We start from the raw sequence: 27454 nt of genomic DNA, 5'->3' as shown, positions 1-27454 counted from the left end.
TAAAAATGCAAAAATTAGCCGGGTGTGGTGGTGCACACCTGTAGTCCCAGCTACTCAGGAGGCTGAGGCAGGAGAATCGCTTGAACCTGGGAGGTGGAGGTTGCAGTAGCTGAGGTCGAGCCACTGCATTCCAGCCTGGTGACAGAGCCAGGCTCCGTCTCAAAAAAATAAATAAATAAATAAAATTCCAGCCTTCTCTCTCAGGGCTCTTTTGGAGACCCACTGCTTTCATCCCTCTCTCTTTCCATTGTACAGGCATTTGCCTTACAGAGCCCGGGGCAGAGGACCATGGTCAAACAACTTGACTCAGGGTATAAATCTGCCTCATGGCCTTCTGGGGCTCCCCCAGTCCTTACCCTGGCTCAGAAGGTCCCATCGCAGTCTGCCGTCCACCTCAGCAGCTCCTCGAAGTCCCTTGCTCCTCCTGACTGCAGTACCCCTTTTCTTGCTCCCTGGAACTGGCTCTGCTCTTCCGTCTTAACCAGCTGCCCACCATGCTGCCCTCAGATCTCAGTGGGAGCATCACCACACCTGGGAACCCTTCTCTGACCTGCTATTCTGGAGGAAGCCCCTGATTCCAGGCTCTCAAGCCCTGAGCCTCTACCACAGGGTTGCGTGTCTCTTTCCTTGTGTGATTATTTGATGAAAGCCTGTCTCCCCATGTGACTATAACCTCCATAAAAGCGGGGCCCACCCATCGCTAGAAGCAGACAATTCACCAAAAGAGACATTCAGTGAATCTGACATGGATCCTTAGGCTTTTGGTAAATTAACTTTCATTGACCTAAAGCCTCCAGCTGCTAGGTAAATATCTGGCACATAGCAGGTACTTAACATATATTTATTGAAGGAATGAATCAGAGTTCTCTAAGATCTTGGGCATGTGACAAACTTCTTGAGCCTCAGTTTCCCCATGTGTAAGGATGGGAATAAGAATACCTATTTCATGAGTCGTTGTGAGAATTTAAAAACCTACGGCATGAGCAATGCCTCACACTAGTAGATGCTCAATAACTGTTCCAGTGCATGGTTCAGACAATTACCACCTTACAACTCCCCTGTGCTCCCCCTCCCCTCCCCCTCTGCCTCCCATCCCTCCTTCCATTCCCCAACCTCCTCCCCTCCCCACCCTTCCCCTCCTAAGGACTCCCAGATGTGGAATCACCAAAGCCTGCGAACATTCCCCTTTTCCCCCAAGATCCCCCAATGCGCCACTGGTTACATATTGATCCTGTTTAACTTTCCCAATGGATGATAAACATGAAATTAAAATGACTTCCTGGAATATTAATGTAGTAAATGGCCCTATTAAAAGAAAGAAAATACAGCTGAGAAAATTCGCTTTGATGTAGCGTTTCTGCAGGAGGCTCATTTATCTGCAGCTCAGACTCTCGAAATGAGATTCTGAAGGTTTCTCTGATGTCTCTTATTTTTCCCTCACCCAGAATTTAAACAGAAAATAGAATCACAAGCTAGTGTCATAAAACTTGGGCCTTTTCCCTTCTCCACCAAAAAGCAAATGAAAACAGGGCCAGGTGGATGTCAGTCTCTGCAAACATGGGGCTGAGGACTCACCTGCTCCTCCCAATCTCCTCTATATCTCGCTCACTGGGGCCTGGTCCAGGCTGCCAGGCCAGCCGCCTGGATTCAGCAGGGGTTCCCAGAAGCCTGTGCTGCTACTGCTGCTGCTGAAGTTAGGACTTCAGACTCAGAGCCGGGTGCAGTGGCTCACACCTCTAATCCCAACACTTTGGGAGGCCGAGGCGGGTAGATTATCTGAGGTCAGGAGTTCGAGATCAGCCTGGCCAACATGGTGAAACCCCGTCTCTACTAAATATACAAAAAAAAAAAAAAAAAAAAAATGGGCATGGTGGCAAGACACCTGTAATCCCAGCTATTCAGGAGGCTGAGGCAGCAGAATCACTTAAACGCAGAAGGTGGAGGTTGCAGTGAGTGGAGATGGCACCACTGCACTCCAGTCTGGGTGACAGAGGGAGACTTTATCTCAAAAAAAATAAAATAAATAAAAAATAGGCCAGGCGCGGTGGCTCACACCTGTAATCCCAGCACTTTGGGGGGCCAAGGTGGGTGGATCACCTGAGTTCAGGAGTTCGAGACCAACCTGGCCAACATGGGGAAACTCTGTCTCTACTAAAAATACAAAAATTAGCCGGGTGTGGTGACATGCACCTGTACTCCCAGCTGCTCAGGAGGCTGAGGCAGAAGAATCGCTTAAACCCGGGAGGTAGAGGTTGTAGTGAGTCGAGATCATGCCACCGCATTCCAGCCTGGGTGACAGCCTGGGTGATATCACAAATGATAACTCGTGCTGTCACTATAATCATTCAGGCCTAGGCTGAGATGTCACTTCCTCCAAGAAATTTTTCTGACCCCTAGGCTGGGTCATGTGCTATCTCTGGGTGACCACAGCCCTGAGCTTCTCCCATCCCAGGCTGGTGACTTCCCTGCCTCTTCCAGCAGCCTGTTTATTCCATGAAGGCTGGCCCGGGTCTTGCTCATAATCGTGTACCGGCAACACATGGCAGAATTCGAATGTCTTGGAGTCAGAGCCAAGGTGCTCTGGGTGATATCCTATCCCCACCTGGCATTGTTGTGACCTAGGGTCCTTCCATGCAGCCATAAGAGCTCCAAATGCCCAGCTTGGCAACAGCTGTCCATCCACCTTCTGCAGCCCTGGGGTCCCTTCTCTGCACCTTCCCTAGGTCTCACCTTGATTCTGTTATGCCCATTCCTTCCTCCCCAGGCTCAGAGAGGTGACAGACAGAGCATTCAGATAAGGTCCTTTGGGATTAACTCTTCCTTTCTTTCCCCCTTCTCTCATCTGACTCCCAGCTTCCCGCTCTCCACAGCAACTTCTGCTGACATTCTCAGTCTCCCTCACCTGGGTTTGGCCCTGTGGGCAGGTGGAGGGGTACTGCATGCCTATTGCCTGGGCTGACTCTCCTGGGTGCCTAAGGTGGGCCCACAACTTCCCTAGCCACATTCCTGTTACCTGCAATTCAGGCTCTTTTTGCCCTTTCCGATTGCCAGAAGGGGCTCAGGACCCTTTTCTGGAACCAAGAGAGCACCCTGCTCCTTGAAGGCAGCCAGGACCCTGCCATAGTGCTTCTGAACCATTCACAGTCCAGCCCCAGCCTCATGCATGTGCACACACAGCCTCACACTCAGATCCGCAGTCACAGGATCTCTGTTCTCCACAGCCACAGGCAAGAAAGAAGAGGACCCCCTGTGGATGAGGGGCAGGGGCAGAAGGCTTTGGAATATCAGCTTGCCTCCTGGGGGCACTGTCCCCTAGAGACTCCTCCCCAGCCAGCCCACGGCCCCCTAGCAGGAAAATGAGAAGCTGGAGCAGAGGGGTTAATTTGGGGAAAAGCAGCAGCTGCTTGAAACAGGGAGGGTAGGCCCAAGGCAAGAGCTGTTCCTGCTGAGGCAATGATTGTGAGGGATACTAGGGCTGGGGCCACCTGCACGCCCCCCAAACGCCCTCACCCCCAGGCAAGTTATCTGCTTGGACACCCCCACCCTCACACACACACACATAAAGAAGCATCATAACCATCTGGGCATAAGACGCAGTCCCTTCCACACAATTACACAAGCGCTGCAGTCTCACTCTTGTGGCTCAGGCTGGAGTGTAGTGGCACAATCTCAGCTCACTGCAACTTCCACCTCCCGAGTTCAAGTGATTCTCCTGCCTCAGCCTCCTGAGTAGCTGGGATTATAGGCTCCGGCCACCATGCCCAGCTAATTTTTGTACTCTTGGTAGGTGGGGTTTCGCCATGTTGGCCAGGCTGGTCTCAAACTCCTGACCTCAGATGATCCACCCGCCTTAGCCTCTCAAAGTGCTGGGATTACAGGCGTGAGCCACCGCACCCGGCCTGAGGATAAAACTCTTTGGAAATTTCAGAGATGCGAGCTGCAGGCAGCCCTGGCACTCAGAAGCCCGAAAACACACACACACACACACACACACACACACACACACACACGGCTACAACTTTTTCCAGTCTCTGTATCAGGATGTCAGTCTCTGTTTGGCATGCCAAGGTGACCCCCATCACTGCACAAGGGCAGAGGACTCCTCCCTGTGAAAATGAGAGTTGGGAGCTGGCTGCCTTTAGACCTGCTGGCGTCTCCTTACTCCTGGAAACTACACGTTACATAACATCACACACAATAAAACACAACCAGGTCCCACGTTACCTCTGACTTGTATATAGCCCTGTGAGCACCTCTGCAGTTGGCATAATGTTAGGTTTTTGTAGGCATTTAATTAAGCATTTGTGCCTTGTATTTCTTCATCTGAGTTCTGGTTGTATTTGAGGTCATTGAAAATTTTCAGCAGAACCCTCAAAAGCCTTTAGGGCTTGCGTCTTGGGTTTATGATGGGCGATGGACAACAGGGCCCTAGTGAAAGGGGTGGTGGACATGGGGTTGGGGGAACGTTGCCACTGGGAGCCCAAGTCCGCTTTGGTGACAGCAAGCATGGATAAGCCAAGGGCTCACGGGCAGGATACCCTTTGAGGTCCTAACTCGATTGCCACCAGTAACCATCTCTCTTGGAGCCAGAGAGAAATCAAAGTGAGCTGTGGGCCCAGCAGCCCCTACACTGAGACTGAGACTGAGACTGAGACTCTACCTACATGATATTGACCAAAAGACCACACCTGGACACTGTGTGCAGGCACCAACACACAAATACACACAGGCCCCAGCACACACACTCTGATATGCACATCCTCAATGCCTGGACACATACCCCAACTAATAGCCATTACCCCAACGACTAGGCACACACCTGGACACACTCCCCAGCAGACCAGCTCACCCCACACCCCCCAACACAGAGATCCACACAGAGGGGCACAGAGGTACCCCTTGGGCAAAGCTGTAGATGGACACCCACTCCGTCACTTGTGTCCACACACCAAGACATACCAGGCATATAATTACAGACACCCACATTTGAACACCCTCCCTCCTGCTGCTTTTCACACCCACCCACACATGCTCCCTGCCCTGTCATGGGGAGACAGAGCATCTCAGCCCCAAAGAGCCCAAGGGTCCTGATTAACAGGAAATCCTACGAATGACAATTAGAGCAAAGTTTACTGAACAAATTGTTTGCAGTTGTGCCCCGGAACCATCATGAATTTTAATCTTGCATTGATTTGCACTGATGTGAGGTTTGCAGATGGCAGGGCCTTTGGTGCCTCCTGCCCCTCCCACCCATCTGGGAGGAGTCATCACCCAGCCTCAGATGCAGGAGCTCTGGGGGCAGGCTTCAGCCTCTACCAGTCCAGAGGCCAGCACCACCAGCCCAACTGAGAGAGACCCAAGATGCCCAGAAGATGGGCAAGAGTTTTAGAAACATACATGTTATGGATGAAGAAGACCGTACTCCTTCTTTCCTTCTTTCCTTCTTTCCCTCCTTCCCTCCTTCCCTCCTTCCCTCCTTCCCTCTCCTTCCCTCTTTCTCTCTCTCTCTCTCTCTCTCTCTCTTTCTTTTTTGACATGGAGTCTCATTCTGTGACCCAGGCTGGGGTGCAGTGGTGTGATCTCGGCTCACTGCAGTCTCTGCAACCTCTATCTCCTGGTTCAAGCAATTCTCCTGCATCAGCCTCCCAAGTAGCTGGGATTACAGGCGTGCATCACCACACTCAGCTAATATTTGTATTTTTAGTAGAGACGGGGGTTTCACCATGTTGGCCAGGCTGATCTTGAAGTCCTCACCTCAAGTGATCCCCCACCTCAGCCTCCCAAAGTGCAGGGATTACAGTTGTGAGTCACCGTGCCCAGCCAGACCCTACATTTTCAAGAACACCAGTAATCTGAGGAAAGGGCCAGAGGCCTGGAGCCTCTCGATTTGGACACAAAAGCAAGATCACAATGTGGCAGAGATACAGAGTCAGGCGCAGATGTTGTGATAGTTCTACTACTGCCTCAACCAACACAACTGCCAGTATGTTTATAATCGCAGTCCAAAGGACCTCTTCCAAAATTAATTTGTCTTCCTCTCCCTTCCACCAAGCTCTTTTCTCAAACCCTTCCGTAGTTTCCTGTTACTTAAAAAAAAAAATCCGGCCAGAAACGGTGGCTCACACCTGTAATCCTAGCACTTTGGGAGGTCGAGGTGGTCGGATCACCTAAGGTCAGGAGTTTGAGACCAGCCTGGCCAACATGGCGAAACCCCATCTTTACTAAAAATACAAAAATTAGCTGGGTACGGTGGGGCGAGCCTGTAATCCCAGCTACTCAGGAGGCTGAGGTAGGAGAATCACTTGAGCCTGGGAGGCAGAGGTTGCAGTGAGCCGAGATCATGCCACTGCACTCCAACCTGGGCCACAGAGTGAGACTCCATCTCAAAAATAAATAAATAAATAAAAATAAAAAATCCTTGCCTGATCTTCATCCACCCCCAATCATCTAACCTATACCTCCTCCTCTCACTCCTGCCCCTCTTATTCAGCCACTGTCAGTCCCTGGTAGGAGCCGTGCTTCCTTCAAGCCTCAGGGCTCTTGAACATTCTATTCCTGTCTGGAAGAGTTTACCTAGTTAACTTGTACTCATCCTTCAGGCCTCAGTTCGAGTGTCACTTCCTCAGGAAGCTTTTTTGACCCCCTACCTAGATCAACACTCCCTGCCATGAAATGCTCTCATGGCCCTCTCATCATTAGAGAATCAACTCCATGAGGGCAGGAACTGTATCTGGCTTTGTTCACCACTGTATCCCCCGTACTTAGCATAGGGCCTGGCATATAGTAGGTGCTCTATATTAATTAGCTTTTGCCGCAGTAATGCTGTATAACAAACCACTCAGAAAGTCAGGGTCATACAACAAACAATAAGTATTGTTTCCTGCAGGTTGACTGGGTTTTGGTTGATCTAAACTTGGCTCAGATGGGCTTGGTTCTAACCTGTGAATTTGGTGCAGGTCCGCCCCCCCATCTCTCATCCTTGTTGAACTAGCAGCTACCTGAGGCATGTTCTACAAAAGACAGGAATGAATTCAAAAGAGCATGCCCGACTATGCCAGCTCCCCCTTGGCCAAAGAAAGTGCTGATGCCCTGGCAAGGGCATGGAAGTGGTGGAAGCAGTGAAGAATTAGGACCAGTTGAATCTATCACATGCCCAATGAATATCTGTGGTGTGGAATTGAATATTTGCTCTGTGCTAGGCATTGTACTAAGCACTTTACATGCATTAATTCATTTAATTCTCAAGTCAACCCTCTAAGTATTATTAACCCAATTTTTAAAAAGCAGTTTAGCTGAAAAAATAAAATCTCCGGCTGGGCGCGGTGGCTCACGCCTGTAATCCCAGCACTTTGGGAGGCCGAGGTGGGTGGATCACGAGGTCAGGAGATTGAGACCATCCTGGCTAACATGGTGAAACTCCGTCTCTAATAAAAATACAAAGAAAAACTAGCCGGGTGTGGTGGCAGGCGCCTGTAGTCCCAGCTACTCAGGAGGCTGAGGCAGGAGAATGGCATGAACCCGGGAGGCGGAGCTCGCAGTGAGCCGAGATCGTGCCACTGCACTCCAGCCCGGGCAACAAAGCGAGACTCCATCTCAAAAAATAAAAAATAAATAAAAAATAAAATCTCCACAAAGTAAACAACTCAAATAGTACCAGCTACACTCAATGAAGAGTAACTCTTCTTCCTACTCCAACTCCAGCCCTACTCCGCAAAGAAGCAGTGTTCCGTTGTTTTGTGGACTTTCTGATGTAGTCTATGATATGCAAGCCCCCCCGCCACATAGAGAGATATCCCTTTTTTAATCATTTGGTTTGCTTCATACTATATTAAAACGGTTCTGCATCTTGGTTTCATTTTGTTTTCAAAGAATAATATATATTGGAGCTCCTTCCTTATCAACCAAATTGATCTACATTATTTTTCACTTATTTCCATTTTACAGATGAGGAAACCGAGACTTAGAGAAGTTAAGAGACCTATACCAGATATTGCAGCTCAAAAGAGGCAGGGCTGGGATTGAAGCTTAAGTCTGCCTGACTTCAGAGCCTGTGTTCATAGCCACTCTGTTCTACTGACATGGCTGGGGGACCCACAGGGTCCCCAGCATGGGCAGAGTAGACCTAGACAAAAACATCTGAGCTCCAGCTGGGGGTCCTCTCTGGGAAGAGGGATAGCAGTGGGAGCTCTCATGGTGCTGGGTCTAGCCAGGGTCTGCTGGAAGCACCACCAATGCTGGGAAGTGCTTTGGCCCCGCCCTTTGCCCTCAGACCACCCACCCTTCTTGGTGCCCCAGCACTAGCTCTAGTGATATGAATGAATAAGTGATAATGAATCAATGATATCAGCTCCACAATATCTTAGAGGGCTGGATGTTTTGGAACTTCTTATTTATTTTTAAAAAGATATATTAATAATAGCTCCCCCAATGCGACAAGCCTCTTCTTCCCCTCTACTCCCTTGTGGAAGAGGAAAATGTCTTAGGCAGGAAACCTGCCCTCACCCCTAGCTGTCTTTAACTTACTTTATGCCTTTGGGCAAGCCACTTGCCCCTATTTGTGAAAGGGAATCATAATTCAGAGAAAAGCAGGGAAGGACTACTAAAATTGCAACCATGCGGCAGAGTGTCTAGTGTGGATGCTGACTTGGAGGCATGGTCAGGGTGCTCTGATCCTTGTGCCTGGGCTGGGACTCACTGGGAATCCACAGGAACAAGCCAGAATTCAGCCTCCTTCCGTGGAGTTGGTGGCTGTGCGATAGGGGACAGTGCAGTATGGTGGCTCATAGCCTGCCTCCGCCTCTTACTAACTCTGGGGCCTGGGGCTCTGCTAATAATAGTTACAATCTATCGTACTCTTAATATGTTCCAGATGTAGGCAGCCCTGCCTTGTTTAATTCTCCTGACAATTCTATGGAATAGAAATTATCTCCAATTTACACAAAGAAACCAAGTCTCAAAGAGGCTTAAGTGACTTCCTCAAGGGCAGGGGGAAGGGAAGCAAAATACTTTGAGTCTCAGTATCCCCATCCATAAAGTAGGTACAATAATGCCCATCTCTGACAGTTGTGGTGGGGATTCACTGAACTGATGTAAGCAAATTAAACTGGCATAGCCACAGACACATAGTAGGCGCTCAGTCAAAGAATTCCTTTCCTCCTCTTCTTGGAGATAGAGATTGTGTTGGGACAGTATATTGGAATCGTCTGGGAAGCTTCAGAAAGGACCAATGCGGGATCCTAGCCTCAGAGATCCTGATTTGAGTGGTCTGGGTGCAGCCTAGGCATCAGCATTCTTAAAACTCACTGAGTGATTCTAACACTTAACCAACATTGAGAGTCACTGTATTCCAGACCCTGAGTGAGTGGAGGGTAGAAATTATGTGAGGCTCTCTACTTTGTTAGCTCCTGAAATAGCCTGCTCACTGGTCTTGTGACTTCTACTCCCATCCCCCTCCCCATTACATTCTTCATTCAAAAGCCAAGGGGATCATGAAAAACTCAAATCATTCCCCTTCAGTAACTTCCCATTGTACTTAAGAGTAAAAAAAAAAAAAAAAAAACCACAAAAAAAAAACCAAAAAAAAACTGTTTTACCTTCTTCCAAGACCCTACATGGCCCACACCCTGCTGACCCTGCCCATCGGTCTCTGCATCACTGTCCCCTCTGCCTTCCCTCTTCAATCTGTGGCTGGACGGTTCCCATCCAACCTTTATTTTTTATTTATTTGTTTAGTTTTGAGACAGAGTCTGGCTCTGTCACCCAGGCTGGAGTGTAGTGGCTCAATCTCGGCTCACTGCAACCTCTGCCTCCCGGGTTCAAGCAATTCTGACTCAGTCTCCCGAGTAGCTGGGATTACCGGTGCCCACCACCACACCACACCTGGCTAATTTTTGTGTTTTTAGTAGAGATGAGGTTTCCCCATGTGGAACAGGCTGGTCTCGAACTCCTTACCTCAGGTGATCTACCCGCCTCAGCCTTCCAAAGTGCTGGGATTACAGTCATGAGCCACCAGGTGGCCCCCATCTGGCCTTTAGATCTTATCTTAACTAGCACTTCCACAGGGAGATTTTCCCTGGCCAGCCCTCTAGGATTGGTCCCCTCAGTTTTGCTCTCCCAGATATTGTTTAGTACCTGATGAAATGAACAAAGCACATTTAAAATTTTTTATATTATTATTATTATTATTATTATTATTATTTTGAGGCAGAGTCTCGCTCTGTCACCCAGGTTGGAGGGCAGTGGCGCGATCTCGGCTCACTGCAAGCTCCGCCTCCCAGGTTCACACCATTCTCCTGCTTCAGCCTCCCAAGTAGCTGGGACTACAGGCGCCCGCCACTGCGCCCAGCTAATTTTTTTGTATTTTTAGTAGAGACAGGGTTTCACCGTGTTAGCCAGGATGGTCTCAATCTCCTGACCTCGTGATCCACCCGCCTCGGACTTCCAAAGTGCTGGGATTACAGGTGTGAGCCACCGCACCCAGACTATTTTTTTTTTTTTTTTTTTTTTTTTTTTTTTTTTTTTTGAGACAGAGTCTTGCCCTGTCGTCCGGGCTGGAGTGCAATGGCATGATCTCAGTTCACTGCAACCTCTGCCTCCCAGGTTCAAATGATTCTTCTGCCTCAGCCTCCCGAGTATCTGGGACTACAGGCAGGCACCACCATGCCCAGCTAATTTTTTGTGTGTTTTTAGTAGAGACGGGGTTTTGCCACGTTGGCCAGGCTGGTCTCAAACTCCTGACCTCAGGTGATCCACCTGCCTCAGCCTCCCAAAGTGCTGGGATTCCAAGCATGAGCCACCATGCCTGGCCTTAAAGTTATTTCGTGTGTTTGGCCGGGCGTGGTGGGTCATGCCTGTAATCCCAGCACTTTGGGAGGCCGAGGCAGGCGGATCACAAGGTCAGGAGATTGAGACCATCCTGGCTAACACAGTGAAACCCTGTCTCTACTGAAAATACAAAAAATTAGCCGGGTGTGGTGGCAGGTGCCTGTAGTCCCAGCTACTCGGGAGACTGAGGCAGGAGAATGGCGTGAACCCGGAAGGCGGAGTTTGCAGTGAGCCGAGATCACGCCACTGCACTCCAGCCTGGGCGACAGAATCCAAAAAAAAAAGTTATTTCGTTTGTATATTTGCCTATTCAATGTCTCTCTCCCTTACTAGACTCTAAGCTCTATGAGGGCAGGGTTCATGTCTGGTTTTGCTCATCATTGTACTCCAGTGGCTAGCATAGGGTCTGACACAAAGTCAGTGCTTAATAAATATTTGTTGAATGAATGCCTAAGTGATAATGGGTGAATGATACCAGCTTCACAGCATCTTGGAGAACTGAATGTTTTGGAATTTCTTAATTATTTTTTAGAAATATGTATTAATAATAGTTCCCATCTAGTGAGGACTTACTGTGTCTCATTTCCATAGAAGGAGAGAACTACAAGGGCCTCCTTGTCTTGCGTTCTCTCTTCACCCTCCACAGCTTCTCTGTCTTCTCTCCAGCTCACTGTCCTTCCTCTGCAATCTGCCTTTCAGACTCCAGTCTATAGAACCACCTTCACTTCCTAATGTCCTCCCTTGGGCCCCTCAGCAAGGGCCCCCACACCGGCCAAAGCAGAGGGGGACCACAGGCCTTTTCTAGAGGCTGGGCTCATGATGCAATTCTAGCACCAGGCATGGCTGCAGGGGAAGATAGGGCAGTGGAAAAGGCAGTGAAGAGAATTAGGATAATAGCCATGATCTGGTGGTCCTGGTGCAGAAAGAGGATGAAGAATAGATGCCTCAGAGGCCATCATGCCAGGTCTTCAGCCCCTGCCTCACCCTTCCTACCTGAATCCCCAGTCTGCTAATTTCCCCTGAATCTTGCCAGGGCTGTCCCAGCCCTTGAGGGAGGATAGGTGTTTAGAAGAAACCCTACTGCCAGCATCTATATTCCCTTCTACTCATCTTCAACTTCATAGCTGACTGTGCCAGGCACTGTGCCAAGAACTCTCAGTTCATCCTTACAGTATCCTCAGGTCATCATGATCATTATTCTTGAACAGATGAAGAAACTGAGGGTCCGAGTGGTTATGTCATTTGCTCAAGGTCACCATGTTTGTCTGATCTCAGAGACCAGCTCTTAACCATACTTGGTTCCCAAAAGGCTACTGCCTAGAACCATCAAAATCCCTAATCCCAAAAGGACAGCCTCAAATAAGGCGGTGTCTTGCACACCTCCTTCTCGAGAAAATAATGGCAATGCAGTTGAGCCCTTCTGTCACTTTGATAGTAGCTTTCCCTTCACGCTTAGTAAAGGTGCTGCAATTACTATGGGCACCTCTGGCAAGACGAAATTTTAAGGAATACAGAATCATAGGATGTCAGGTTGGCAGAGACCTAATGCCATACATCTCAGCTCACAGGTGAAAAAAAAAAAAAAAAAAAAGAGGTCCACAGAGGCTTCCCACACCCACCTCAGAGCAAGCATCTAAATTTGCAATTTGAATTCTCTTGATATTTCTGCCCATGTTCTCATGCCTGAGCTGGGTCCTTTGCAACCAGCCTAGTTGCTGCTTTGGTAGATTTCCATTTTGAATTTCGGCTCTCCTACCCGCAAGCCCCTGGGAGCCTCCTGCTTCCTCTCATTTCTTGTGTCTTTAAAGAAAACTCTCCTTGCCTGAGCTCCCTCCCATTGGATTTTGTCCTTTGGAGCTGGATCTGTCTCCCTCCCTTCTTCTCTTCCTTCCTCCCTTCTTCTCTCTCCCTCCTCCCAGCAAGGCATCTCCCTCTTCCTTATTCAGCAGGAGCCATGGGAGACCTCAAGCCCCAAGTGTCCTCAGCCCAACCATGGCCACATGCCCGCCCTCCCTGGTCGGGGCGAGGAGTGTGGGGGCCCTTTGGCTGCACTGCAGTGCCTCTAACTGCAGCTTCTCCCCATCTCTCAGGGTTGCTGGAAGATTATTAGATAATTTTCAAATTTGTAAAGCGCCTTAAGCTCCTCGGAGGAAAGGTGGTATATGAGTGTAATAACAATAACAATCCTATCTGTCAGAGCCATTGAGAAAATGAATCTTGTTATCCTCAGGAACCAGCCGGAGGAACTTCAGCAAGAAACATGAAAATAAAGCACAGAGCACAGCCTCCTGACCAATCAGCAGAGGGGAAAGTGCCCACCAAGGGTGGAGGTAGCATTCGAGCACCACTCCCCGCCAGCCCAGTGCTGGTGCCAAGGGGCTCTCAGAAAGTCACCCAAATTGCCTCTGACGCTTCACCAATTAAAATGACTTTAGGACAAGTTGAAATCAACTTAGGGAGCGAAGCATTCTGATTTCTGAGACTCTCCCAAGGCAGCGGGGAAGGCAAGTGTCTGAGCAGGTTGTCACTCACTCAGGAGTAATGATGGGAAAATCCATCCCGGTAACGTGATTGAGTTTGGTGAATTAGTAAGGATGTTTACACTGTGTGCTGCAAGTCGGAGTGGGGCTGGCGGGGGTTTTGACACATGTGGCAGCTTCACTCCTAATGAGGTTCTCGGACTCCACACTCAGCCCGGCTGGACTCACTGTCACCGACTTCAAGTTGGGCTGGGTCTTACCCTTCAGGCGAGTGGCTAAGGGCAAGGGTGGGCTCTGCAGGCAGACAGGACTGGGTTTAAGTTCTGACTCTGGTCACCACCAGCACTGTGACCTTAGGCAAAGCTCTGTGCTGCTCCAGGCCTCAGTTTCCCCATGTATACAATCTGCATTATGATAACACAATTCATAATGCTGGCGTCATAATGAGATACATGAAATGAGCTATCTTTTTATTTTTTGTTCACCTCCCCAGGCCAGCATAGCCACGGAGATAAAGGAAAGCCAGGTTTTTCTCTTCTCCCCTGGAGTATCTGTTCCCCTAAGAGACAAGAAGAGACAAGGAAGGTGGGGACCTGTGGAAAACATAACCACAGTTCTAGTCCTGATGATGCTTCTGCCTGGCTGTGTGATCTCAAACAAGCCACTTAACCTCTCTGAGCCTTGGTTTCCTCATCTGTAAAACGGAATAAGCATGCAACTTCTCTGTGGGTAACTGAACAGAACTTCTAGAAGTTCTGAGCAGACATTTGTTGGTATGCAAGGCGATGAGTGGCCTCTGGGAGAAAGTTTAGAGAGGGAGAATGAGAACAGGTTGCTCTTTCTGGTGACCATGGCTCCCTGATGGGGGAAGAGGATTTAAGGACTGACAGGGAGGTTGTAAAACCTGAGGGAAAGAGGAAGGAATGGGAGAGACCCATGGAATTTATCAACCAGGCTTGCTGGAAACTCACCAGAGGAAATTACAGAGGACTACAGCATGAAAGACTGAAGTCAGACTGGGAACAGACTTCCAGGCAATCAGACAACAACAGACCTACTCCTTCCTGGTATCTTTAGCTGTACCTGAGCAAAACCTCCCCCAGGAAGGGAGGCACAGCCTGACTGTGCTGGAAGGAAGGCAGGAGGATGGACGGGGAGCCCCTGAAGATGCTTCCGCAGGGCCAGAGTAGGAGGCAGCGGAGGCACAGCAGTCCCTCCCCAAGGCTTTCTTTGAGCCTCATCCTCTGGAGGCCTTGTCGGAACCTACAGTGACCCTGAAGGGAAGTCACTGGGCCTGCTTCAGAGCAGGGGCCATGTCCTCACAGACATGCCCAGGTCAGCACTGGGCCACAGCTCTATTATTTAAGTGTTTCATAAAAGAGCAAACCTCCGGGGCTGGAAGAATGGCCGGGATCCTGACTCTTCCTGCACAGGAAATGGAGTAGCTGTGTCCAAGCCCTGGCTTGACCTGCAGTGGACTCACCAGCCCTGGCAGAAGTTTCCCAGCCTGAGAGGGCCCTGCTGTGGTTGAGATGATGACACCTGGGCCCAGACTGGGTCCCTCCCCTCCACACGGAGCCAGGACCCACCAGTCCCTACACCCACTGCTTGTGGACTCTGCAGCAATTTTATTGTAATTTCCTCGTTGTTGCAGTTAATAGCATTAGTTTGTTAATTACTGTATATTTTAAAAGTAAGACGAAAGGGAATTCCCACTGGAGACTTGTTCTTGGCTGAAACAATGTGATATGAGGGAAGGAAGAGTGTCCACGGGTAATGAGCTTGCCCTGCTGCTTTCTGTTCCCTTGACAGTGCCTGGGGCCAGAGACGGGGCTGCCAAGGTAGGAGGCAGGGGCCCCACACAGAGTCCAAGCCCTTCCCTGGAGGAAGTCCTCTGCAGCACCCCACTTCTTAGCCCCAAACCTCTGCCTGGGTCTCCTACCCCCAGCCCTGCACTATTGTCAGAGGGCGGCTTTAAGCCTCTGGGGAGGAGGGGTCTGCCTGAGGAGCCCTGGGACCGAGGGAACCAGACCAGAGTGAAATAAGACACGAAGAAACCTGGCCTGTGACAAGGAGCATTGATTGAGTAGGATAGAATTTTTATTAGGAAACAGCTGGAATTTGGGGAGAGGCTCCTACATTGAAATTCAGCCTAAGCCAGCAGCCCTAGAGGCGAAATGGGAGTGGGGGGGCAGGCACAGGTCTTGGCAGAGGCAGGAGCAGCAGCTTGTGGTTGTGCATAGAGAGCTGGCTGAGGGGGACAAGCAGGGCCTGCCATTGAGCCCTGACACAGCTGTTAGGGCTGTGGGCTGGGTCAGTTCAGAGGAAGGGTGCCTTTGGTAACTCATCCAACTGAAGAGGGCTGCTGTGTGCTCCTAGAGCCCTGCGTGTTCAAGTTGCCCCCATACTCCCCACACAGAGCCATAAGGGAATGGAGGCTGGGGCTGAGCCCCAGGACTCAGGAGGAGTTGGGGGCAGAGGCCGGAGAAGAGCAGATAGGGAGAGAGAGGGAGGAAGGGAAAGAGACTTAAGACAGAGAAGGATGGAGGACTGGGAAAGAAGTTCATACAATCTACAGGAGCTGATTAAAATCCTGGAAGAAAATGTGATGGAAAGACTTTCTATCTTTCTACTGAGACATTTAACCTAAAAGAAATGAGTTAAATAATTTATACAGAGAACGAGTGAAATTTGCTTTGATCAAATTAAAAAATATGACTCTGGAAATAAAGTGTCCGCCACGTCCTTTCCAGGCGGCAGAAAGAGCTGCGGAGAAACAAAATGACAAAGACATAAAAATAACTAACCCTAACCCGGCGAATATTAGCACCATATTTTTTGGGAGATTACACGGCATCACTGTAGGCCAAGCAGAGAAATCCTCTCTAAGCACCAACAGGAGAGGTTTTGCTTATTGAGGAAGCCCCATAAAAGCCAAAAAATGGATAAAATTTTCCTTTGCAAAAGTGATCCGACTTCACTCAGGGGTTGGCCCAGAAGCCACAAGGGATCAGGTTAAATTTCCCATTTGTGCATTTCAAAAAAAGGAGAAAGCCGCTCAGCTCCCCTCCCCAATTCTGTGTTTCTTGAAGATTATTCCTCTCCCATTTACCCTACACACACACACACACAAACACACACACACACACACCACGCTGCCCTTTCTAAAAAAAATCCGGCAACGCTTCATTCCATAAAAGTAAGTGTTCCATTTCATCTGCTCTTAGGAAACATCACAGACAAACTCCAAAACTCATGAGCTATAAGCATAAATGCCAGCGACTTAGCCTCTTGGAGCCTCAGTTTGCTACTCTTTAAAATGGGGCTAGCATCCACTGCACAGAGTCATGGTGAAGATTAAAGGAGATGAATAGAACCTGGCAGATAGAATATTCAGTAAGTGTTAGGAACACTATCTTCCTCTTCGACCTAAAGAAACATCCAGCAAATATAAACCGAAATGCCAGAGATCCCTACCCCAGCTCCACCCGCACCTGGAAAGCCCATGGTGGGACACCATTTGTCCAGTCCTGGAGAGAATGTTTTAGCTTCATGGACAGCAGTCTCTCTGACTTTGGGGGCCCACTAGACTAAAAAAAAAACTTTTGCTTCCAAATAGCTGGGGAGAATATCCACAGATTAAAAGCAAGGGCTTCAGAGTCAGTACCAGGTTCAAATTCTGACTTCACCACTTACTTAGCTGTGTCGCCATGGCCAAGTTAACTTAATCACTCCAGGTGTGTTACTTCATCTGCAAAATGGAATAATAATGGAACAACGCTTATGGGATTGAACAAGATAAGGGATGTAAACAGGGTACCTACTGTGTAGTAAAAGTTCAATAAATGACAACAGATATTATTATTATTATTATTTTTTTTTTTTTTTTTGAGACGGAGTCTCGCTCTGTCACCCAGGCTGGAGTGCTGTGGCCAGATCTCAGCTCACTGCAAGCTCCGCCTCCCGGGTTCACGCCATTCTCCTGCCTCAGCCTCCCGAGTAGCTGGGACTACAGGCGCCCGCCACCTCACCCGGCTAGTTTTTTTGTATTTTTTAGTAGAGACAGGGTTTCACCATGTTAGCCAGGATGGTCTTGATCTCCTGACCTCGTGATCCGCCCGTCTCGGCCTCCCAAAGTGCTGGGATTACAGGCTTGAGCCACCGCGCCCGGCCACAACAGATATTATTTTTTGCAATGACCTTGGGAGAAACATTCAAGGTCAGTGTGATTTTTCTTCTCAAACCTTCTGTAATGGTTTCTGATCCCCAGATGGGAGGAGGGCCTAGCTGGCCTGTGTTCTGGCTGCACCACAGGAAGGACTGTGGTCAGCATTGGAGCCACTTTTACTGGTTCTCTGACACACTCTGGTGGCACTGAACAGGTGAACTAGGATAAAGGAAGGGCTCAGCCCACTGACACATGAGGTCTGGAGGAAGGATGGGGAAGGTTAGCTTGAGACCGAAGGTGTCATCAGGAAGCTGGAATGGTAGCCTTCAGATTTCCAAAGGTCTGGCATTTGCCAAAGGAAGGCTGAAAGTGAATATGAACTCCTACTGAAGAAACTTTCTTCGTAGTAATATAAAAGGCTGCCTCCATAGGTAGTGAGCTCCCTGTCCCTGGGAGTATGTAAATACAGCCTGAGGGCAATACAGAAGGGCTTTGAGCATCCACTGAGGATTGCACTAGATGCTCTCTGTGTGACTCTCAGAGTCTGCCAAGAGGGCTCAGAAACTACTCAGCCTGCTTGGTCTCAGGTTTTCTGCCTCTGCCTTTCTTCTCTGTGTTCCTCCTTCTTTTCCTTCTCTATGGAATTATCTTCCTTCTCCCCACCACATCCCTCTGAGGACCCCTGAAAAAAGCAAAGACCATATGGAGATAGAGTCTGTGCACATTGCAGGTTTGTTTGGTTGAATGGTGTGAAGATGAAGGAGAGGCAGGTGATGGAGAGGCAGGTGATGTATGTACGTGTGTGTATCTGTGTGTGAGAGAGACAGAGAGAAAGGGGGAGATTGGAAAAGAGGAGGAAGAAGAAGCAGAGAAAACAGGGAGATACAAAGAGAGGGAGAAGCAAGATAGAGAAGAACAGATAAACAGAAAAAGGGAAAAAAATCAGAGAAAAACGCTGAGGAAGAAAAACAAAAATGAGAGACAGGTGATTGAGGGAGGGAGAGCGCAGCTAAGGTGGAGACTGGCGGTAGCCCTGCACCTGCAGCTGTCGATGCAGGTGGGCGGTGGGTGGGCCCAGAGCACACGCGTGTGCATACACAAGTCAAGCCGCTGAGCCACTGTCAGTGCAAGCATGTCAGCCCCGGGATGGGGATGAGCCGGCTTTTATCTCTTCCGGCTGTGCAGGATTTACAAGCTTTTGAAACGTAGGATTAATAAGAAGAGGCCGGTGTTTTAATCTATAATGGAACAGAAAGTATCATTATTGTTAAATAATGCACAGCCTGTCGTTTATTAAGAATTAATGGTTTATCGAGTGCTCAGGTTGCTGCAGCCGCCTCTGCCCTTCCAGGCCTGGGCTCCTAGCCACTGGCCTGGCCCAACTGGCCACCGAGCAGGCTGGAAGGGCAGCAGCCAGCTGGTCGGCCTGGGATGGAGAGGCTTTGGCTCTGGTTCAGAGGCTTGGCCTCTCTCAGTGGTCCTCCCTTGCTCAGGCTGGGGGCGGGAAGAGCTAGAGTGGAGGGAGAAGTTATGGGGTGTGAACTCCACCTCATTCCTTCAGCCTGGATCCATCAACCACTTCTCAGGAGACCAAAAAAAAAAAAAAAAAAAGCATCCTCACTGCATGGGACCTACCCATCCTGCTTCTCTTTCTAAGCCTATAAAGTTTAGTTTCCCCTTCTCACTCTGAGTCCTCTGGAGGTGGTGACAACACAGACGCAGGAGTCCCTTCTTTCTCCTTCTCCCCTCTGGGTCCTGGAGTGATGGATCACACACTTCCCAGAAGGAGAAACAGAAGCACCTGCAAAGGCACCCTGGAGAGAAGGGAACCACATTTCCTGAGAACTTTCTCTGTGCCAATTTTTCCATAGATATCATCTCACTGTAATCTGTATCATCACCCTAGGTGGTACTATTATCTCCATTTTATAGACGGAAAAACTGAGGCTTGGGGAAATTAAGTCATCTGCATAAGGCCACAATACAGATGGCAGAGCTGGACTATACTATTTTATTTCAAAGTCCTTTCCACTCCACACCTTGGGGCACCTGCTCTGGGCTTCCCCATTGTCTCAAAATGAATGACTTCAGGGACAGCATTTGAGAACTGCTAAGGGTCTCTGCATCTGTCATATGGAACTGCAACTACAAGATGCACCAAGCAACAGCAGACCTAGCATCTCCACCAGCCAGGAAAACTGAGTCATGGTTGGCAATCCAGGAGCCTGCCACTCCACTCAGCATCACAACCAGTCTCCAATCTTGGGCTCTTGTGACACAGAACTCCCTGCCCTCCCCAACCACCAATCTGCGTGGTTTGGGTCTTCAGCCAAATATTCAGGTCCAGACACAGAAGCTGACCATGTGTCCACTGTATCTGAGGCAAGAATCAGAGCTGTGTGACTTTGGGGAAGTTACTCAACCTCTCTGGACCTCTGTCACATAGTAATAGTGCCTGCCTCAAAGGATTATTGAAAGTACCAAATTAGGTCGTCCATGAAGGAGTTTGGCACAGACTCCACTGGGAGCACTCAGTGTTGATATTGAGGAAGAGGTGTGGCATTGATTCCAGCAGGAAAGTTCTCCCACTACAGCCCAGCATTTCCCACCCCATTCATTAATTCCACAAACATGTGTGAGCATGGACTATGTGACAAGCACACACTTGCTGAGCACTTGTGCTGGGCATAGAGGTGAGCTAGTCAGAGGCTGTGCCTATCTCCCAGACACTCTCTCCCTCATCGCACCCTTCTTAACAACCCTCTCCATCCCTCTCCCACGCCCCCCTTCTTCATCTCACTCAATCTTAGCTCCCATCCCAATCTCTCATCTCCACCTTCTTCCTGCATCCCACGCCCGTCTCCACCTTGCACCTTCCACCAGCTCCCTCCCTCTCCCCATCCCAGCCTCTTCTCCATGCGCAGTTTTCTACCCTCCATTTCCTCCAACTCATCCCTTCCTCCCCGTGGCCTCATTCCCATCTCCTTCCTCATTCCCCTTTTCATTTCTCCATCCCCAACCTGGACTCCACTCCCACCCATCCCCATCTCACCCCAGTCTCCGCCCGATTCCCATTCTAGTCTTTCCCTGCCATTTTTCTTCTTTACCCCATCTCCATCTCTCCCTTTCCCCAGCCCCAGCCCCAGAACTCCAACCCTTCTGATTAGAGGGGCCCAGTGGAACCCATGGGGGAGGGGACACTGCCCCCAGAGGCCACTATGGGAAGGTGCATTCCAGGAGACAAACCCCAATTCCCCGAGAGCTGGTGCAGCCCCAGAACCTGCAGTTGACAGAGTCGGGGAGGGCGGCGACTGGGCAGCGAGCAAGCTCCTCGCTCCCTGCCCCCATCCGTCCCCCTCTCCTCCGGGCGGGCCACCACGCTGGGACCTCGGCCCACAGCCCGGCTCCTCACGCGGCTCCTGTTTTATTAACCTGCCTGTCGCTGCTCTTGCCACTGAATAGGGCCTGTCGCGGGGGCTAAGGGGGTGGGGGGGGGGGCCTGGGCTTTGCCAGAGATCACCATGGAAACGGCAGCCTCGGCCAATCAGTGGACAGGCAGCACCGAGTGCAGCAGGCAGCTCGGTCTCCGAAGCCTCGTGCAGCCGCAGGCTGACTCCTGCCTGACAGGCCTTCCACAGTGGGAAGGTGGGAGAGGATAAGAGCGGGGACAAGACCCTAGGAGAGGGGGCAGAGGCGCAGGAGTGGTGGGTAGTATGAGGCCAGGGGACACTGAGGGCTGGACTAGAAGATGGGAAGAGACTGGGGAAGGGGATTAGAGACTCTTGGGGTGGGGTTTTGGAGGAGCCTGGGGCAGGGGGCTGCATTTCTCCCCAGCTGCCGTTCTCTACCTAAGCCAAGGTTTCTCAGCCTCAGCACTATTGATATTTGGGACCAGGTGCTTCTTTGTTGTGCGGGCTGTCCTGTGCACTGTAGGATGTTCAGTTGTATCCCTGGCCTCTACCCACTAGAAGCTAGCAGCTAGCAGCATCCCCCCACCCCCGGTTGTGACAACCAATGTCCCCAGACATTGCCAAATGTCCCGTGGGGAGCAAAACCACCCCTGGGTGAGAGCTACTGGTCCAGACACTCACAGGGCAGTGGTCACTGTTTATGAAACGTGCTCTCTCTGAGCTGGCTTTTCTAGGGGAAGAAGGAAGGAGGAAGAAGATGAATAGGAGTGGGAGTGAAAGAGAAAGGAAGAGGAGGAGGAGCAGGAGGAGGGAGCCCAAGGCAGGGTTCCAGGTGGGTGGGAGAGCCTCTGGAAATAGGGATGTAGGAGAGAGATGCCCCAGGGGGGAGACATAGGGCTGCCATTTTGTGCTGCAAGGAAGAAATAAAGATTCCTAAATGCCTTTCCTCCTGGAGTTCCTTCTACCTGCTACAGCCCTTACCAACCCTGCTATAGAAATATTGTCTTTCGGCCGGGCGCGGTGGCTCAAGCCTGTAATCCCAGCACTTTGGGAGGCCGAGACGGGCGGATCACGAGGTCAGGAGATCGAGACCATCCTGGCTAACACCGTGAAACCCCGTCTCTACTAAAAAAAATACAAAAAACTAGCCGGGCGAGGCGGCGGGCGCCTGTAGTCCCAGCTACTCGGGAGGCTGAGGCAGGAGAATGGCGTGAACCCGGGAGGCGGAGCTTGCAGTGAGCTGAGATCCGCCCACTGCACTCCAGCCTGGGCGACAGAGTGAGACTCCGTCTCAAAAAAAAAAAAAAAAAAAAAAAAAGAAATATTGTCTTTCCTTCAGGCCCATATCAGGCACCACATCAGGAAGCCCTCCCTGATAATCTCAACACATTGAATTTTCTTAATTTTCTTTTTTTTCTTTTTCTTTTTTCTTTCTTTTTTTTTTTTTTTTTTTTTTTTTTTTGAGATGGAGTCTTACCCTGTCGCCAGGCTGGAGTGCAGTGGTGCAATCTCGGCTCACTGCAACCTCTGCCTCCTGGGTTCAAGTGATTCTCCCACCTCAGCCTCCCCAAGTAGCTGGGATTACAGGCACCCGCCATCATGCCTGGCTAATTTTTATACTTTCAGTTGAGACAGGGTTTCACCATGTTGGCCAGGCTGGTCTCAAATTCCTGACCTCAGGTGATAACGCCTGCCTCGACCTCCCAAAGTGCTGGGATTATAGGCGTGAGCCACCGAGTCCAGTTCTCCTTCTTTTTTTTTCTTTTTTTTTTGACAGGGTCTCACTCCATTGCCCTGGCTGGAGTGCAGAGGCATGATCATGGCCTACTGCAGCCTCAACCTCTTGGGCTCAAGTGATCCTCCCACCTCAGCCTCCCAAGCAGCTGGGACCACAGGCACGTGCCATCATGCCCAGCTAATTTTTAGGTTTTTTTTTTTTTTTTTTGTAGAGACAGGATCTCTCTATGTCACCCAGGCTGGTCTTGAATTCCTGGGCTCAAACGATCCTCCTGCCTTGGCATCCCAAAGTTCTAGGAGGTGTGAGCCACCATGCCCAGCCCAGATTGAATTTTTTTTTCTCCAGGACTGCTCATTGCTTTGCTTCTACCTCCATGCTAGTACTCAGCACCCTGGTTCACCTACCAACAATAGTTACCTTTACTGAGGGTTTCCTGTGTGCCAGATGCTACAGCAAAGGCTTTAAACACGCTTTCTCATTTAATCCTCTTCACAGCTCCCTGCATCTCCAGTACTATTATCATTTTGCAGATAAGGAAACTGAGACACAAATTAAGTAACTTGCCCAAGGTCACTCACCCAGTTAGAAATAGTAAAGTGAGGATTCAAGTCCAGGTTTTCCTGACTATGGTGCATGTGTTTTAAGCCTCTGTTAGTGTCCATCTCTCACATTAGATTCAAACTCGCTGGCAATGCCTAGCACAGTGCTGGCGAGTAGTAGGCACTTGGGAGCTGTTTTGAATTGGCTGGTGGTCTCTGGAAAGGTCTGCCTGGGCAGCTGAGAAGGCGGGACTGAATTGGCAGCACCAGGAGGTTGAGTGCCCTCTAAAGCCCCTCAGGTTTTGCTGGGGCCTGGATGAGCTGGGCCAACCTCGTGAAAGGCAAATGCCACTGAGGCTACATCTCAGCCACACTGCCCCACTGGGCCACCTTGGGTTTCTGGACTGACCTGTCCCTCAACCACATGGATGCTGGGCCATGGCCCCCCCTAGTGGCCAGAGGGTCATGTTGGCGGTGGTGTGAGATGGGAGTGAGGGCAGCTGGAGATCTCACAAACAGCCCAGTGGGCTTCCTTCCCTCTGTGCCCTATTCCTAGGTTCCAAGCTTTCTGAGGAATTGGAGCCAGAGGCCTCAGGAAACTGTCATTGTGGAGCCTGGCCCCTAACCGAGGCCTAGAGGATGAAGCAAACCCCCTTTTTCCCCATTCCTCCCTGCCCACAGTAAGATCCCCTTTCCCTCCTGCCCCATTTGAAATGAAGGGGGTAGTGTTGGCAGACGACTTCCATCACAGCCCGCCTCCCCCCAGGGTTGATTTAACCCCCATCTCTGCCTTACATTCCACAGAAAAGGGTTTGAGGCTGAGGGGTGTCTGCCAGGAAGCATCACATGATGCTGCTTCCCACCCAGGTTAAGGTTTTGATCTGGAATCCAGGAGCTGGAGTCCCAGGGGGCTTACATCAGAGCTGCTTCCCCACCCCAGACACACATACACCACCCGCCTCCCCCAGGAACCTGCAACACACGCACCTCAGCTTTGAAGGCAGGGCTCCTGACAGGCTGCCGTTCCCATGGCAACCCCATCCCCAGCTGCCCTACCCAGCGCTTCTTTCCACCCCCCTTCCTCCACCCTGAACCCACATCACCTTCATTCACAGAACAAGAACTGCTTCACATTGGCAAAGTGGACACCCCTTCCCCCAGTTCTCTCCCTTTTTTTCTTCCTCTTCTCATTCAATGGAGAACCCAAAACCAGAGAGAGTGAAATGAATGGAAAGAGTAGGACTATGGTGGATGAGGGCTAGGACAGGAATGGGAAGAAGCCATGGCTCAGTGCCTTCTGCCAACCTATGGACCCCCCAACCCCAAGGCTCCAGCCTCTACTCTCAATCCCAGCTCTGTCTCAGTTCATGGATCTGTGCCTCTCCCAGCTCTATCTCTGTGGAGATCCAAGACCTAGCCAGGCTGTCTGATGGCCTTATGGCTCCAAGCATAGCAGGGCCAGGTCCCAGCCTCCAGGCCCATGTCTCCAGCCACCAGCCAAACTGTAGCTCAGAGGCCAGGTGCAACAACTGGGCTCTGGAACTCAGCCCAGGAGTACTGAGGCTGCTCCTGTCCCTAACTCTGGTGCCCCTCCAGCATAAGACACTACCTTGCAGAGGTCACTGGGGAGTGAGGGGACTCTGATTTACAGTAGGATTGTGGGAAGGGCTAGAGGGGATTCTCAGAGCCCAGCCCTGGTTAAACAATGCAACTCCTCCTGCTGGGAGAAGGAAACTTGGCTTTTGGACCATTGGCAGGTGCTGTCGGAAAGTCAGGACAGGCATCAGTCCCATCTCTGCAGGAGGCGCTGAGCAATGGTCAGCAACTCAGTTTCACAATCAACCAGCCTGGATTTGAATTATCTGCCCTAATTTATTCACTGTGTGATGCCTACCTTCTCCAAGACTTGCTTTCCATATCTGAAAAATGGAGATAGTAATTATATATAGGTATATGACCAACATTTATGAACTCTACCACCTTTCCAGAGATAGTGCTTGAGATGTTATATCTCATTTAATCCTCAAAACAGCCCAGTGAGGTAGATATTATTATTATTATTATTATTATTATTATTATCATTATATCTAGTTTATCCTACAGAGAGGAAACTGAGGCTCAGAGATGTTAAGGTGGTTAAGGTGACCCAGCTATGGGGCTTTTTTTTTTTTTTTTAACATACGGGGTCTTGCTATGTTGCCCACGCTGTTCTCAAACTCCTGGGCTCAATTGATCCTCCCGCCTCAGCCTCCTGAGAACCTGGGACTACAGGTGTGCAGCACCACTGCACCTGGCTAGGAGCAGGGCTTTTAATCCAGGCCCTATAAGAGAATGTATGCACAGTGTCCAACAGCTGCTAACTAACCAGTAAGTGGGGATTTTCTCATTAGTGAGGTTCTAGGCCCTACATTGGCCTCATCTCTCATTCCCCTTCACTCTGGGGATACATAGCCTCCACTGGCAACCAAGACTGTGAACTTACTGGGTGAGAGTCAGGAAGGAGCCCAGGCTTGGTGAGATTGAGGATGTGGTGCAGAGGGGACCTAATTTTGTGGCTGTGAGAGACCATCTCTAGCTGGCCCTTCAACTGTGGAAACAGAGCAAGAGGGTGAGGGCTCCGGGCCTCCGGGAGGCAGTGGCTTGTCCAAGGTTACCTGGTGAACAGACAGCTCCACTCCCCCATCAGCCTCCCAACCCAACCCTTTGGACAACACATCAACGTCAGAAGCCTCTGAGGGTTAGAATCTCTAGAGAAGGGTGGAGAGGTGTAGGGGGGAAGCAATATTTCTACTAAAGGGAGCTGTCCTGGAGCTCAAACGCACACAACCATACTTAAAATCCTCACTTCCCTTAAGGCTCACACCCAGTTCCTCCAGCTTCCATCCACCCCTTCCCTAAGCAGCCCCGCCCCTCCAAGAACCTCGGAACACTGGGGCCTAACCATCTCCCCCCACCCCCCATCTTGAGTGAATGTGCCGAACAAACAGCTTTGTTCTGCACACAATGGACACAAAGAACTTGGGAATTCACAGAATGGTCCTGAATTTCTGCTTCCTTCCCCTCCAAGCCCTAGAGAGATCCATTGTCTGTAAACTCCACTTAAAATATGCACCATAGCTCCAGCTGGGGAGCCACTTAAGACGTGCGGAAGCTCCTCCTCCCACCCCCACCCACTGCTTTCCCTCCTTCCTAGCCCTTTCAGAGCTAGGCAGAAAGGAGGGGGAGCAGCAGCCACCTAGAGTCCCTGATCGAGTCTGAAGCTGGGAATGACCCTGCCCACCACCAAGTTCCTTAAGTCAGACGCTTATCTCCCTGGGTCAGACCCAGCACCACTCAGCACCTGGGGCTCCCATTTTCACAGCTGCGTTGGGGTTGAAGGACCTGATCAGCTGGTGGACTACTAATCACAGAACCTTGATGCTGACATGAAGACTCCCTGGGGCCCCTCCCTGTATTCTCCTGTCTGCTTACAGACCCCCAAGGACAGGGAACTCACTACCTCCTAAGGCACCTGTTCTACCCCTGAAACTTCTCATTCTTGTAAGACCTTCCTTAGAAGGAACCCCGCCCACTTCTCCTTAACAACCCACTGGCAGGGCGCGGTGGCTCAAGCCTGTAATCCCAGCACTTTGGGAGGCCGAGACGGGCGGATCACGAGGTCAGGAGATCGAGACCATCCTGGCTAACACGGTGAAACCCCGTCTCTACTAAAAAATACAAAAAGCTAGCCAGGCGAGGTGGCAGGCGCCTGTAGTCCCAGCTACTCGGGAGGCTGAGACAGGAGAATGGCGGGAACCCGGGAGGCGGAGCTTGCAGTGAGCCAAGATCCGACCACTGCACTCCAACCTTGGCGACAGAGCGAGACTCTGTCTCAAAAAAAAAAAAAAAAAAAAAAAAGAAAGAAAGAAAGAAAGAAAGAAAGGATTTAACTCCCAAAAGAGGGGAGGAAACAATATGCAGGGTGATGGGATCAGACTGTGCAAAGATCCTGTGGCAGGAGGGAGCCAGTCTTATTCAAGGACCGGAAGAGGCCAGTGGGATTGGAGGCCAGTGGGTGGGGTTGTAAGACTGTAGGTCTCAGTGAGGAATTCGGCATGATTCTAACAGCAATGGAAAGATACAAATGTGTACGTGCAATAAAAGCTGATTGACATTTGCCTCAGAATGACACAGATCTCTAGAGTCACTGGCCCAAAGCAATTCTTCCGAGTTTTTGCACTTGCTGTGCCCTCTGCCTGGAAAGCTCTGTTTCCAGATTTTTTCTGAGGCTGATTTGTTCTCATCATTTAGGTCTT

General features: G+C 50.2%; 1 long non-coding RNA gene across 1 annotated transcript in view; it reads right to left on the bottom strand.

The window, feature by feature from the left end:
- LOC105466973 (uncharacterized) overlaps positions 1-27454 on the bottom strand; it is a 45516-nt gene that overhangs the window by 12286 nt on the left and 5776 nt on the right. The window contains exon 2 of the long non-coding RNA XR_978561.3: positions 17001-17055. This is a non-coding gene — a long non-coding RNA (uncharacterized lncRNA). The remainder of the gene's footprint in view (positions 1-17000; positions 17056-27454) is intronic.

This window comes from Macaca nemestrina, chromosome 6 (assembly GCF_043159975.1).
Source record: "Macaca nemestrina isolate mMacNem1 chromosome 6, mMacNem.hap1, whole genome shotgun sequence".
NCBI lineage: Eukaryota > Metazoa > Chordata > Mammalia > Primates > Cercopithecidae > Macaca > Macaca nemestrina.
This window is presented reverse-complemented; position numbering and strand designations above follow the sequence as displayed.